Source organism: Sciurus carolinensis, unplaced genomic scaffold (assembly GCF_902686445.1).
Source record: "Sciurus carolinensis unplaced genomic scaffold, mSciCar1.2, whole genome shotgun sequence".
In the NCBI taxonomy this organism is placed as follows: Eukaryota; Metazoa; Chordata; class Mammalia; order Rodentia; family Sciuridae; genus Sciurus; species Sciurus carolinensis.
This window is the reverse complement of record NW_025920145.1, coordinates 258,790-273,216: the sequence shown is the minus strand read 5'-3', so window position 1 is coordinate 273,216 and position 14,427 is coordinate 258,790.

Below are 14,427 nucleotides of genomic sequence, written 5' to 3'. Positions count from 1 at the left end.
TTCCATCTCAATAGTTATTTCCATGTAAAGTAAGTTACAAGTTTCAAGTATTAGGATCTTATATCTTTGAGGACCATTTCTTAGCTTATTACAGTGCTTCATTTCTAGTATCAAATAGCACTAGGTTTAAATTCCATATCCAGAATTAATTATCTGCATTAACTTCAATGATGATACAAGTTCTCTGAGTTTCAATTTCATTATCTGAAAAAAAAATGAGCTTAAGATTATAGACCTTATATGCTTATTGTCAGCTATAAGAAAATGCCTTCAAACTAGTCAAAGAACGTGTCTCATAACACAGTGTTAAATGTTAGTTATCACTTTGGGATAAGTTTGAACGAATATTGGATTAAATTGCAAAGAGTCTTAAATATTCTGCTATAGAGTATAACATGGAGGGGCACATTCAGAAGCTGTTGCTGGATGTAAATCATAAGATAAATAGAAATGAATTACAGTATTTTTCTGGTATTTGCATGTAGACATGATTGACAAAGAAAGAAAATTTGTGAAAATTACCAAGTGATGTTAATGTAAATGAACTAAAGAGAAAGAAAATCTTTGGAAAGTAAGGAATTTGTATCTCTCTAGACCACAGTCTCCAAGAGGGTAAAAGGAAAAGGTTTTTAAAAACCACTGAAGCCTTAGTATCCAAACAAATGTATTCTACCTATTCTGTTTTCTCTATGAGTACCTGTTAATAACTATTTAAAATCCACTTCAAGTTGTTAATATCCCATGTCACCAGAAGGAATTTAGTATTGTTTCATAATTTTTTTAAATACATCAAAAACACAGAAAATGCATTATTTTCTTTGGAAATAGATGACCTGAATGTAACTTTGGGATTATGATTGAACACAATTTTATAGGAATCAATAGTGTAAAGTAATTGATATAAGTTATTAGCACTGTCAGTTCTTTCATTGTCCCTGATTAATAATCTGGGCAAAAAAAGTAGATAAACTAACAAAGATTATGCATTATTATTCAGTTTTGGTCAAAGGAAAACAGGCACCAATCTTAGGAATTCTCATCAGGAAAAGATCTAAAATGCAGGGGATTAAGGTGTTTTCAAAGTCTTTGAAAGGGTTGGGAGAGCAATATCAGAGAAGCTGCCAAGAATCTCAGAAAATCAGAAAATTGAAAGGATGGCAAGGAATTGTTTATGATCTCATTTCTAGAAAACAGTGAGTAGAGAGCCAAAGAGAATGCCTAGAAATGACTACAGAGTCTCACTCCTGTCAAAGACCACTTGCTTATCCTAGATAAGACCATATGTTTGGCTTACTATGATGAAAATTTCAACAATGGATTAAAATTTTTTTCTTTAAAAATCTCTGTAATGAAAACTATCTGATGTGGGAAGGGCTTCTTCAGGTATGAGTTCTGTTCAAATAGAAGATAAGCAATTGAGAATACTTATGACAAATTTTCTGCTGTTGTAGCACACATTCCACCTCCAATATACTGTGATTTATTTTCAGGCATAGTAGGAAAAGGAGAGGTCTTTAAACAGGAAATTCACAAAAAGAAAGATGGTCATATAATAAAAATAGATGAAAGAAAGTTACCACTGTAGGGAAAGAAGTGCAAATAGCTTTTATTTCAGAGATTGGAATCACATTATTTTATTTATTTATGTATTTATTTATTTATTTATTTATTTTTGGTACTGGGAATTGAACCCAGGGGCACTTTACTACTGAGCTACATCCCCAGGACTTTTATTTTATTTTTTATTTTGAGACAGGGTCTTCCCAGGTTACTCAGGGCCTCACTAAGTTCCTGATGCTGGCCTTGAACTTGCAGTCTAACTGCCTCAGCCTTGTGAGTCACCAGGATCATACCCAGCTGACACCATATTTTAATGGCAGTAGAAGATAGTGTGTGAAAAATAATATGGGTGGAATTCATGTATTAGAAAAGATAGTGTTAAAGATCTGCCAAATCAATGCTGTCACATTAAGATTTAAAACCACTGAATGTCTCAGAATTAAATCACTTGAGACCTTTGAAGAGAACTTGCTGGAGATGGTGGAGGACTACTATAATCAGCATGCAAGGGAGAAAATCATATAATTTAAATTTTAGAAAGCCTGCCAAGTCTGTGCTGTATGCAAATAGAGGCATGGGTATTGAGGTGGAGAGACCTTTTTTTCTTTAGAGTTATAATTTATTTTACTAATACACCTTATGAATATCTTTACTTTTCAAATATTTGTGTTAAGTCTATTAGCAAAATATTCCAGATGTATTCATCTGAGTTTAACTTGTTTCTCCTACTAGGATTTTATAAAATTTTACTGACCTTAACTTTTTTTTTCTTTTGTGCTATATTCTCAGATTCCAGCACTAAGAAAAATGATTTTGTCATAAATTTGTTTAACAGAGTTGCTGCCTTGGCATCTGATTCAGATAGTTTTTTTTTTTTTTCTGCTATGTCTGAAAGAACCAATCAGCACAATTGTAGAGGAGGAAAATTTATTCAGAGTTCATGGTTTCAGAGGTCTCAATCCATAGACAGCTGGCTCTATTCCTCTGGGTTCCAGGTGAGGCTGAACATCATGGCAGAAGAGTGTGGCAGAGGGAAGCAGTTCACATGATGATCAGAAAGCAGAGAGATAGTCTCCGCATGCCATATGCAAATACATACTCCAAAGTCACACCCCCATTTCTATCTCCTGCAGTTATACCCTACCATTTCCATTACCACTCAGTTAATCCCTATAAGGGAATTAATTCACTGATTTGTTCAAGACTCTCACAACCCAATTATTCTTCCTCTGAACCTTCTTGCATTGTCTAACATGTGAGTTTTTGGGGAACGCCTCACATCCAAACCATAAAAACATCCATTTTTAGTCCTGAACATAATGTGTCTGAATGAGTTAAAACCTTCCTTTCAGATGTGGTTGTGATGTGGTCTGCTTAGTCCTCATTTCACTGACCCCAAACCAACACACCCATAGCTGCTAAACACAGTACAACCTAATGGTTAATTGCAGAGTCATGAAAAGAACTTCTGCCTTCATGTATGTGTTCTTTAAACTAGGTAATGCACATTCCACAGAGAAGCCAAAGGAGTAGGGACCATGGCGCTTAAGAACAGGTGTCATCCCCTGTTCTCGTGTTCCCCCTCTGCTTCATGAGGGTGTCCTGGATACTGCATCCCCACTCTCCATACCCTGCAAGGCATGCTGCCTGCTACTTTGTGGATCTATAAATAATAAAACTATTATTTTGTGGTTTGGTTTTGCTGCTTCCTTGAGGTCTCACCAGACTAACACACAGAAACTAACTCTTCTACCAGTTAGGGCTCTCCTAGAGAGTGGTTCTTTGGGTAATAACAAACTGGGTACAGTTCAGACAAGAGCCACAGAGAACCTGACAGGAAATATGAGTTTTCTGCCAGAGGGAGACCTGGTCAGACACTTAGATGTTAAGCCATTCACCAGGATAAAGATGATGTCCTGCTGTTGTGGTTTAGATGTTAGGTGTCCCATGAAAGCTCATGTGTGAAACAATGCAAGAAAGCTAGGAGGTGAAAGATGGCTTTATGAGAGTCTTAACAGTGTATTAATCCACTTTAATGGATTAACTGAGTGATAACTGTAGGGCAGGTGGGGTGTGGCCAGAGGAGGTGGGTCATTGGGGGCATGCCTTTGGGGTATATATTTTATCCCAGGAGAGTGGAACTGTGTTTCTCAGCTTCCTGGTATCATGTTCTGAACCACTTTCTTCTGCCACACCCTTCCACCATGATGTCCTTCCTCATCTAAGGCCCCAAGGAACAGAGTCAGCCATTTAGGACTGAGATTTCTGAAACAACACAAACCAAATAAACTTCCTCTTCTAAAAAATATTCTTGTCAGATCTTTTGGTCATAACCTGGAAAAAACTGACTGAAAATGCCTATGAAAGACACATTGTCAACATTCATGACCACATTCCCTATATCTCCATCAGGGCAGGGCTAGAGTTTGTAGCCATCTCTAAAGGGACTTTGGGACCTAATTAAAGGAAAATAAAACAGCTTTGCAGGCATTTCCCTTGTGTTTGCTTTATAAAGTTCCTTCCTGATTAGCTAAACTCATCTTTTATCGAAATCTGCAAACTTCTTAGATAATCTTATTTTTAATGGAGACATTTCCTTACCTGCTCCTGATAGATTTAGTTCTACTTTCCGTTTGGGCATTTTAACCTTTCTTATAAACATTAGTCATTTAATTTAAGGTTTCCTATCACCAAGGATCACTATAAAAGTGGGTTTTAAAATTTCTATCCTTTGAAAAGGAATTCACTAAATTGAATTTAAACTTCTCTATGGATTTTGAGATAATAAATAAATTGAACAAAAGTTAACAGAGTACAGTATACATAAAGCTCAGTATAAAAATATACTGTGAGGTTTAATAGAGCAGAGAAGGCAGCTCTGTTACCTCGTGCAATTGTTGTATGTTCATGCAGGAATCATAAGAATAGGAGTAAGGAGGAACAGTGCATTGTTTTTATGTTGTACAGGTTTCTGCTTGAATGTGATACTGTGTTTTGCATATTAAAAAGATATTTATTTATAGGAAGATGTGACTTTAATGTAGCAATTCACAGCTCTCTGACATTAGGAATATAAATTATTCCTTAGATTTTATATGAAATTCAAATTAAACCACAAACTAGGAGCTAAAGGTAGTTTTCCTTTAGTAATCCTATCTGGCACAGACCTGCCCTCCTAGGTACTATTTACATTCATCTTACAGGGACTAGCTTTTAGAACTCCAAACATAAGTTCTTTAGTCCCAAGGGGTTTTTCAACCCTGTTATCATTCAAAACTAATGATCTTCAAGTTCTTTGTGACTTTACTATCTATGAAGACATTTTGACTCAGTTATCAAGTGGGGCAGCTCAGACTAACTAAAATGTCTGTTATATTTTTGTTCAGCTATAAAGACCAAATTAATCAAATGATGGAAGACTGAGGTCAGTGTTTGGCATGATAAGTAACAGATGAACTATAATCTTTTCATGCACAAATGCATGCATATATCTTTCCACAAATTAATACCAGAGTATTTATTAAAATGTATTGGTGAAAAAAAACACTAAGTATTTGTAAAAGGCACAAAGTCTTACATGTAATAGAGACTAACACAAATTTATATATGTAATAGATACATAAATTTACTTGCCAATTCTTAGGTAATCCAAATCTATTGGCTAATGGAAAGATATTAAATTAGATCAATTATTTTAAAATCATTCTTTAACTACTTTGGGTGAATTATAAGTAAATGTCAATAGGACAGAAACAAACTTTTATATTTAAAAATTATCTTTACTTGCCTATTTCAAAGAATAATCACTAACCAGTATGAAAAGGAAAATGCCTTAGACTGAATAAATCTAGTAAATTTTATTTGAGCATAGAAAAACAAAGTAAAGTGAAACAAGACCAAAGCAATTCAAGGATTGGGAAGTTCCCAGAGCCAAAGCATGTGTAGAGAACTATAACTACAAATGTGAACTGACAGCATTTATAGAGAAACTGAAGCGAAGCATAGAAAACAACTCACTTGACTACACCTTAATCTCTGAGTCAGTTGAGTAAACCTTAATTGGTTAATTGCCTACAAGGTCTTTTTAAATCAACCAAAGCTTAGTGATTGTTGTTAAACTCTGTATAGATTTGAACAAATGCAGGTGCCTTGTTCAAATTCCTGGCTTCCATCAATTTTATTTAACAGTAGCTAAAGAGTTGATGATTGAGCTTCTAATGAAGATGGAGGAAAATGCCAAGTTTATAAATGGATTTTTTATGTAAGTAGGTATGTGTTCTCCATTGTCCTCCCCAGCAACACACAATTGACAGTTGCTTCTATATAGGGAAGCATCTAGAAATGAGAACAATATTCAACGAGTGTTTACTATATGACAGGCTTTGTGCAATTGCCTCTCATAAATCGTCACACTGAGTCTGCCCAGTGAATGTTTCAGTTGGTGTAATAATCACTGTTTCACAGGTGAATAAACTGAGACTCAAAGATGTTAGACAACTTGCCTGTGATACAACCTGTGGTAAGCCTGTGGACTGTGATCTTTCCATCCAGACCTCACATACTTGAAGTCCATGTTCTTAAACACTAGTCTACATCTTGTGAGTTCAGTTTGCCTGAAAGCCAAATATTTGGAGGATTTTTGATGTGCCCTATTGCAGTTTTATGCCTTTGCATGTAGAGAAAAGATAGAAAATATGTACTCTCTAATCTGGCCAAAAAGGCAAGATAGGCAAATTGTGTGAGTCACGGCAACAAGGAGAACAAACAGCATCTAGAAATTGTCCAATGCCCCAAATTGTTCTTTTCTGCTTTCTTCCTTACATCTTGGTGATATAAGCCAACTAAGGCACTCTCATTCTGATTCGCTAGGTAATTAACCAGCATGTCCCAAATACACTTCAGTATCATTTGGACAGTTTGTAAAAACACAATCTTGTGCTAGCCCTACATTTTTTGATTAAGCCATCAGGGTTGGGCCTAGGGATTTATATTTTTAACAAGCTCTCAGGTGATGTTGGTGCTGCTGGTCTGGGATCCTCACTATAAGGACCACTAGTTTATTTATGAATGGTGCTGGCAGTTGGCAGCACATTACCTGAAGTCATCACTAAAAGATACTGTATCCCCAGGCCTTCTTATATGTGACTAAATCAAGTATTTGTGGTGGACCTAACTGTATTTTTATAAAGCATTTGGGAAAGTGGACACCCATACCAAGCTGAAAATCAAAAAATATAAACTATGATAAATATTTCTTGCTGAGTTCCATAGTAATGGCTGCAGATATCAGGTTCTTTCCTAATGATTTTTTCCATCTGTATCTTGTGTATGAGTCCACCTTCTGGACATTTTTATACCCCTCAAAGGTAAGTACTTTCTTTCCTACACTTACATTCTTTAGCATTTCTAGCGGTTTATTATTTTATGAAATGCTTGGTGGTTTCTTACTTGGCAAATTGATATTTTGACTTTACTAGCTAGATCTCCTATGTGAGGAGCAAGAAACTTTGAAATGGTTCTTCCAGTAGAGACAACTTCTGAGGTTTTTATCATTTTGTGGAAAAATCATGAATAATTGAAGATTATTTTAAGAATTATATCTGGGGAAAAATACTCTTCAAAGATGAGGGCAAAATAAAGACATTTTCAGACAAATGAAACCAAGGGAATTTGTCACCAACAGACTAAAGGAAATTCTGCAGCCAAAGGGAAATCATCCTTGATGGAAATGAGAATTGCATTAGCAAATGAAAAGCCAACAGACAACACAAATTGGTTTAAATAAATAGCAGCTATATAAAATAATAATGTTTATGATTTAAAAATATTATAACACCTAAAATTAAGGTCATAAAATGTAGAAGGGGACATTTTGCATCAGAACTACCTTTGGCAATCTGCTTCTCCATAAAATCTTTTGAAACTATCAAATACATTTTTCAGAACTCTTGAATTTAAAGTCTTGCAACAATCCAAGAATGTTGAAGAAAGATGGTGTTTCTATTTACTTTTTCTAACCACATCCACATCTTCCCAGATCCACAGCCACATCAAAGCCAACAACCTTGCAATCTCAGTTGCTTAAAACAAAATGAAACAAACAGAAAACTAGTGGCTTAGAAGATTGAAAGGGTTTGGATGCCAAAGCTACAGCCCCAGATAAGCACCAGTATTTTACCTGTTCATCAGCTTTTGCTGGAAAATTACATTAGAGAAAAAAATAAATGAAATAGAGACTCAAAAACTGTCAAAAGACAAAAATAAACCCCAAACCTGATTCATTTAAAAGAGAAACTGACATGTATTTTTCTATGGCCATGCAAAGAGAGAAAAGACTATCAAAGAAGTTACTAAAATGAGATGGGTAGAAAATATTTTACAAATGACCCTCAAAAGTGAAAAGAATTTTAAGGTAATACTATGAACAAATGTGTGCAAATAAGTTAGGTCATGTTAATGAAATGGGTACATTCCTAGAAAGACATGAACTACTGAAATTTACTTACTGTGTAGAAAATAAGAATAGACTTATAACAGTAAAGATTAAATTGGTAATTAAATAATTTCCCAGAAGACTTTGCTGGTAAATTCTACCAAAATTTAAGGCAGAATTAAAGTAATTTGCAAACTTTGAAAGAAATACAATAGAAACCACTTTGTGGTTTATTCTATGATATTATTACTCTAATAACAAAACCAAAGATATCACAAGACAACTGTAGAGCAATATCCTTTATGAATACAAATGCAAAATTACTGAAAATGCAAGCAGATTTACCTAGCTATAGACAAAGAGGATTATTTGTTAAAAACTAGCAGAGTATATTCCAGGAATATAAAATTGGTTTAGCATACAAAATTAACAAACATTTTTATTAATCAAATAAAGTATAAAAACTACATGCTTCTTTCAATAAATATAGAAATGGCATTTGACAAAATTGAACACTATTTCACAATTTAAAAAAATCTTAAAAATAGGAACAAAGAGGATTTCTTCAATTTGATATAGACCACATATAAAACTCCATAGCTTATGTATTTAATCATGAATGACTAATTTCCTGTAAGATCAGGAACAAGACAAGCATGTATGCAGTGTTTGTTCTAGTGTTGATGTTGGGTAGGTTGTAGTCAGAATAGTTCAGTTGTAGTTGAAAACTACATAAAAGTTTTCAGGAGCTGGAGATATACCTCAGTTCATAGAATTCTTTCCTCACAATCACAAGGTCCTTGGTTCAATCCCCCACACTGTAAAAAAAAAAAAAAGTTTCCATACTGGAAAAGAAGAACTAAAACTATATTAAAAGATGACTTGACCTTGTGTATAGCAAAACCTAAAGAATCACATTTGCACACACACAAACTATTAGAATAAATGAGTTCAGCAAGGTCTTAGGATACAAGACCACCATAAATACATTAATTATCTTTTTATGTACTTTATAATAAGTAGTGCAAAGAAGAAATTAAGGAAATTATTTCATTTATAAAAGTTTCAAGACCAATGAAATTGGAATAAATTGAACAAAAGATGTACAAGATATATATACTGAAAACTATAAAACATTGTTTCAAAATTTTTCTTCACAAAGAAAAAAAGGAAGACATTTTCCAGTTTCAAAACTTATCACATTTTTTCAAGATGGCAGACTAGAGGGTGGCTGCATTTCATGTTGCTCCAGGACTCAGGATTCAAAAGAGGAGATATTGAGAGACTTGGAACCAACTCAAAGCCACCGGGTGAGTCTCTCCCATTGGGGAGACATCCCAGATAGGGTGATAGTACTGGAATGCAGGGAACTTTTTGAAGTAGAGTTGCCCAGTGAGACACCCCTTCCCCCGATGTAGCAGTGAACATGGACAACTGGGAGCTTTGTAGAGGAGGCCGCTTAGCACAATGCTTGGTTTCAGAGCAACCCACTGGGGCTCCGACAGCTGCCCAGAGTAGGGGCTGCATAGCCAGGTGATTAGGTGCAGAGCAGGGTCCCAGGACCTAGGTGGCTTCTCGGTGGAAGAGCTGCAGAGACAAACTGATGGGCGGAGCGAAGGTTCCAGGACTGCGGGCAGCTTCTCAGAGGAGGGGCAGCCTAAGGAGACTCGTCTGCAAAGGGCAACGTTCCCAGGCCCAGAAGGTAGGTCCAGGCCCCTGGGAACATTGCAAAGGAAGACTGCCCAGCCCAGGTGGCAAGATACCCCTCCCCCCACTAGAGAAGTGAACACAGACAACTGGGAGCTTTGTAGAGGAGGCTGCTCAGCACAATGCTTGGTTTCAGAGCAACCCACTGGGGCTCCAGCAGCTGCCCAGAGGAGGAGCTGCGTGGGAAGCTGTTTGGACTCAGAGCACCGGCTCCTGAAGCTGCCCGAGGAGGGGGAGGCGCTCAGTGAGTTGCTTGGTCTCAAAGCTACCACACAGAACACCAGGTGGCTGCCTGGAGGAAGAGGCAGGTGGTGGGTCACTGGGGCTCGAAGCGGCGATACAGGGTTCCAGGTAGCTGCTCATAGGAGGGGCTGCATAGCCAGGTGATTAGGTGCAAAGCACGATCCCGGGACCTAGGTGACTTCTTGGTGGAAGAGCTGCACAGAGACAAGCTGAGGGGCAGAGCAAAGTTTCCAAGACTTCAGGCAGCTTCTCTGAGGAGAGGCAGCCTAAGGAGACTCGTCTTCCAAGGGTGAGGCTCCCAGGCCCAGGAGGTAGGTCGGGGTCCCTGGGAACGTTGCCTAGGAAGGCTGTACTGCCCAGGAGGTACTTGTGGATTGAGGGGAACCGCCAGGAGGGGAACTGACCAGCGAGACCTCCCCACCAGGTGAGTCTTCCCCGCTGGGAGAGGTTTTCCCACAAGGAGAGTAAAACCAGAGACACAGGCCGAAACTGGCCTTGTCTCAGCCTGCAGCCTAGTTCCCCTGTGGTTGACCATTGGTCAACAAGTGGAGGCACCTCTGCCCACTAGCAGGGAATATACCCCACCTGAAGGCCACCACCCCTAGAGAGGCAGCTTCCTTGTGGAGCACCGCATTATCAACTTCCTCCAAGGCTTCAGGCTACTGAAGGCTGAGAGGGGATATACTAGAAATCATCAGGGACATTATAAGTCAATAGAGGAAATCTGCAACATCTCAGCAGTCCACTGATACTTGAACAATATGAGAAAACAAGGGAAGAGAATGCCTCAAACAAATCCAGATGTTACATCAATAAAATCCAATGACAACATGGCAGAAGAAATGACAGAAAGGGAGTTCAGAATGTACATAATTAACATAATAAGGGAAGCAAATGATGAAATGAAAGAGCAAATGCAGGCATTGAATGATCACACCAATCGACAGTTAAAAGAGCAAATACAGAAAGCAAAAGACCATTTCAATAAAGAGTTAGAGATATTGAAAAAAAACAAACAGAAATCCTTGATAAAGGAAACAATAAACCAAATTAAGAACTCCATAGAAAGAACAACCCATAGGATAGAACACCTGGTAGACAGAACCTCAGATATTGAAGACAAAATATTTAACCTTGAAAATAAAGTTGAACAAACAGAGAAGATGGTAAGAAATTATGAACAGAATCTCCAAGAACTATAGGACATCATGAAAAGGCCAAATTTGAGAATTATTGGGATTGAGGAAGTCTTAGAGAAAAAAACCAAAGGAATGAACAATCTATTCAATGAAATAATTTCAGAAAATTTCCCAAATCTGAAGAATGAAATGGAAAATCAAGTTCAAGAGGCTTATAGGACTCCAAATACACAAAATTACAACAGACCCACACCAAGGCACATTATAATGAAAATAACGAACATACAAAATAAAGACAGAATTCTAAAGGCTGTGAAAGAAAAGAACCAAATTACATTCAGGGGGAAACCAATACAGATATCAGCAGATTTTTCAATCCAGACCCTAAAAGCTAGAAGGGCCTGGAACAACATTTTTCAAGACCTGAAAGAAAATGAATGCCAACCAAGAATCTTATACCCAGCAAAACTTACCTTCAGATTTGACAATGAAATAAAATCCTTCCATGATAAACAAAAGCTAAAAGAATTTACAAAAAGAAAGCCAGCATTACAGAACATTCTCAGCAAAATATTCCATGAAGAAGAGATGAAAAACAAAGAAGCAAAACAGCAAAGGGAGGAGTTATCCTAAAGGAGTTGTCAAATAAAGGAGGAACCAAGTAGTGTCAAAAATAAATAAAAAAATAAAATGAGTCAAATGACTGGGAATACAAATCATATCTCAATAATAACCATGAATATCAATGGCCTGCATTCATCAATCAAAAGACATAAACTGGCAGATTGGATTAAATAGAAAGATCCAACAATATGTTGCCAACAAGAGACTCACCTCATAGAAAGAGATACCAATAGATTAAAGGTGAAAGAATGGGAAAAAACATACCATGCGCATGGACTCAGGAAAAAAGCTGGGGTATCCATCCTCATTGAAGATAATGTGGACTTCAAGCCAAAGTTAGAAGGGATAAAGAAGGACATTTCATACTGCTTAAGGGAAGCATAAAACAGCAAGACATAACAATCATAAATATCTATGCCCTAAACAGTGGCGCATCCATGTATGTCAAACAAATCCTTCTCAATCTCAGAAACCAAATACACCATAATACAGTAATACTAGGTGATTTTACCATGCCTCTCTTACCACTGGACAGATCTTCCAAACAAATATTGAACAAAGAAACTATAGAACTCAATAGCACAATCAATAATTTAGACTTAATGAACATTTATAGAATATACCATCCAAAGAAGAGTGAATACACTTTCTTCTCATCAGCACATAGATCCTTCTCTAAAATAGACCATATATTATGCCTCAAAGCTAATGTTAGAAAATACAAGGAGATAGAGACACTACCTTGTATTCTATCAGATCATAATGGATTGAAATTAGAAATAAACGAAAGAGTAAAAAACAGAAATTACTCCAACACCTGGAGATTAAGCCATATGCTATTATATGATGAATGGATAACAGAAGATATTAGGAAGGAAATTAAAAATTCTTAGAGGTAAATGAGAACAAAGAAACATCATATCAAAATCTCTGGGACACTATGAAAGCAGTACTTAGAGGAAAATTTATTTCATGGAGCACATTCAATAAAAGAAGTAAAACTCAACAAATAAACGACCTAACACTACAGCTCAAAGCCCCAGAAAAAGAACAGACCAACACCAAAAGTATTAGAAGACAGGAAATAGTTAAACTCAGAGCTGAAATCAATGAAATTGAAACAAAAAAACAATACAAAAAATTGACAAAATAAATAGTAGATTCTTTGAAATAATAAAAAAATTGATAAACCCTTGGCCACACTAACAAAGAGAAGACAAGCAAAAACCCAAATCACTAAAATTCGGAATCAACAAGGAAATATCACAGAAGACACAATTGAAATACAAAACATAATTAGAAGCTATTTTGAAAATCTATACTCCAACAAAATAGAAAATTTCGAAGACATCAACAAGTTTCTATAGACATATGAATTGCCTAATCTGAACGAGGAGGACATACACAATTTAAATAGATCAGTTTCAAGTAATGAAATAGAAGAAGTCATCAAAAGCCTACCAACAAAGAAAAGTCCGGGACCAGATGGGTTCTCAGCCGAGTTCTACAAAACCTTTAAAGAAAAGTTCATTCCAAAACTTTTCAAAGTATTCCATGAAATAGAACAGGAGGGAACCCTCCCAAACTCATTCTGTGAAGCCAATATCACCCTGATACCTAAAACAGACAGAGACACATCAAGGAAAGAAAATTTCAGACCAATATCCTTAGAGAACATCGACGCAAAAATTCTCAACAAAATTTTAGCAAATCGCATACAAAAACATATTAAAAAGATAGTGCACCATGACCAAGTGGGTTTCATCCCAGGGATGCAAGGTTGGTTCAACATCCGGAAATAAATGAGTGTAATTCACCATATCAACAGACTTAAAGTCAAGAATCACATGATTATTTCAATAGATGCAGAAAAAGCCTTTGATAAAATACAGCACCCCTTCATGCTCAAAACACTAGAAAAAATAGGGACAGTGGGAACATTCCTTAATATTGTAAAGTCCATCTATGCTAAGCCCATGGCTAATATCCTTCTACATGGTGAAAAACTGAAAGCATTCCCCCTAAAAACTGGAACAAGGCAGAGATACCCTCTTTCACCACTTCTGTTCAATATCGTCCTTGAAACTGTAGCCAGAGCAATTAGACAGACCAAAGAAATTAAAGGGTACGAATAGGAAAAGAAGAACTCAAACTATCCCTGTTCACTGATGATATGATTATATACTTAGAGGAACCAGGAAATTCCACCAGAAAACTTTTAGAACTCATAAGTGAATTCAGTAAAGTAGCAGGATATAAGATCAATGCTCATAAATCTAATGCATTTTTATACATAAGTGATAAATCTTCAGAAATGAAGTTAGGAAAACTGCCCCATTCTCAATAGTTTTGAAAAAATTAAATACTTGGGAATTAATCTAAGAAAAGAGGTGAAAGTCATCTACAATAAGAACTACAGAACACTAAAGAAAGAAATTAAAGAAAACCTTAGAAGATGGAAAGATCTTCCATGTTCTTGGATAGGCAGAAGTAATAGTCAAAATGGCCATACTACCAAAAGTGTTATACAGATTCTATGCAATTCCAATTAAATTCCCAATGATGTACCTTAAAGAAATAGACCACGCAATCATGAAATTCATCTGGAAGAATAAGAAACCTAGAATAGCTAAAGCAATCCTTCGCAGGAAAAATGAAGCTGGGGGTATCGCAATACCAGATTTTCAACTCTACTACAAAGCAAGAGTAACAAAAACAGCA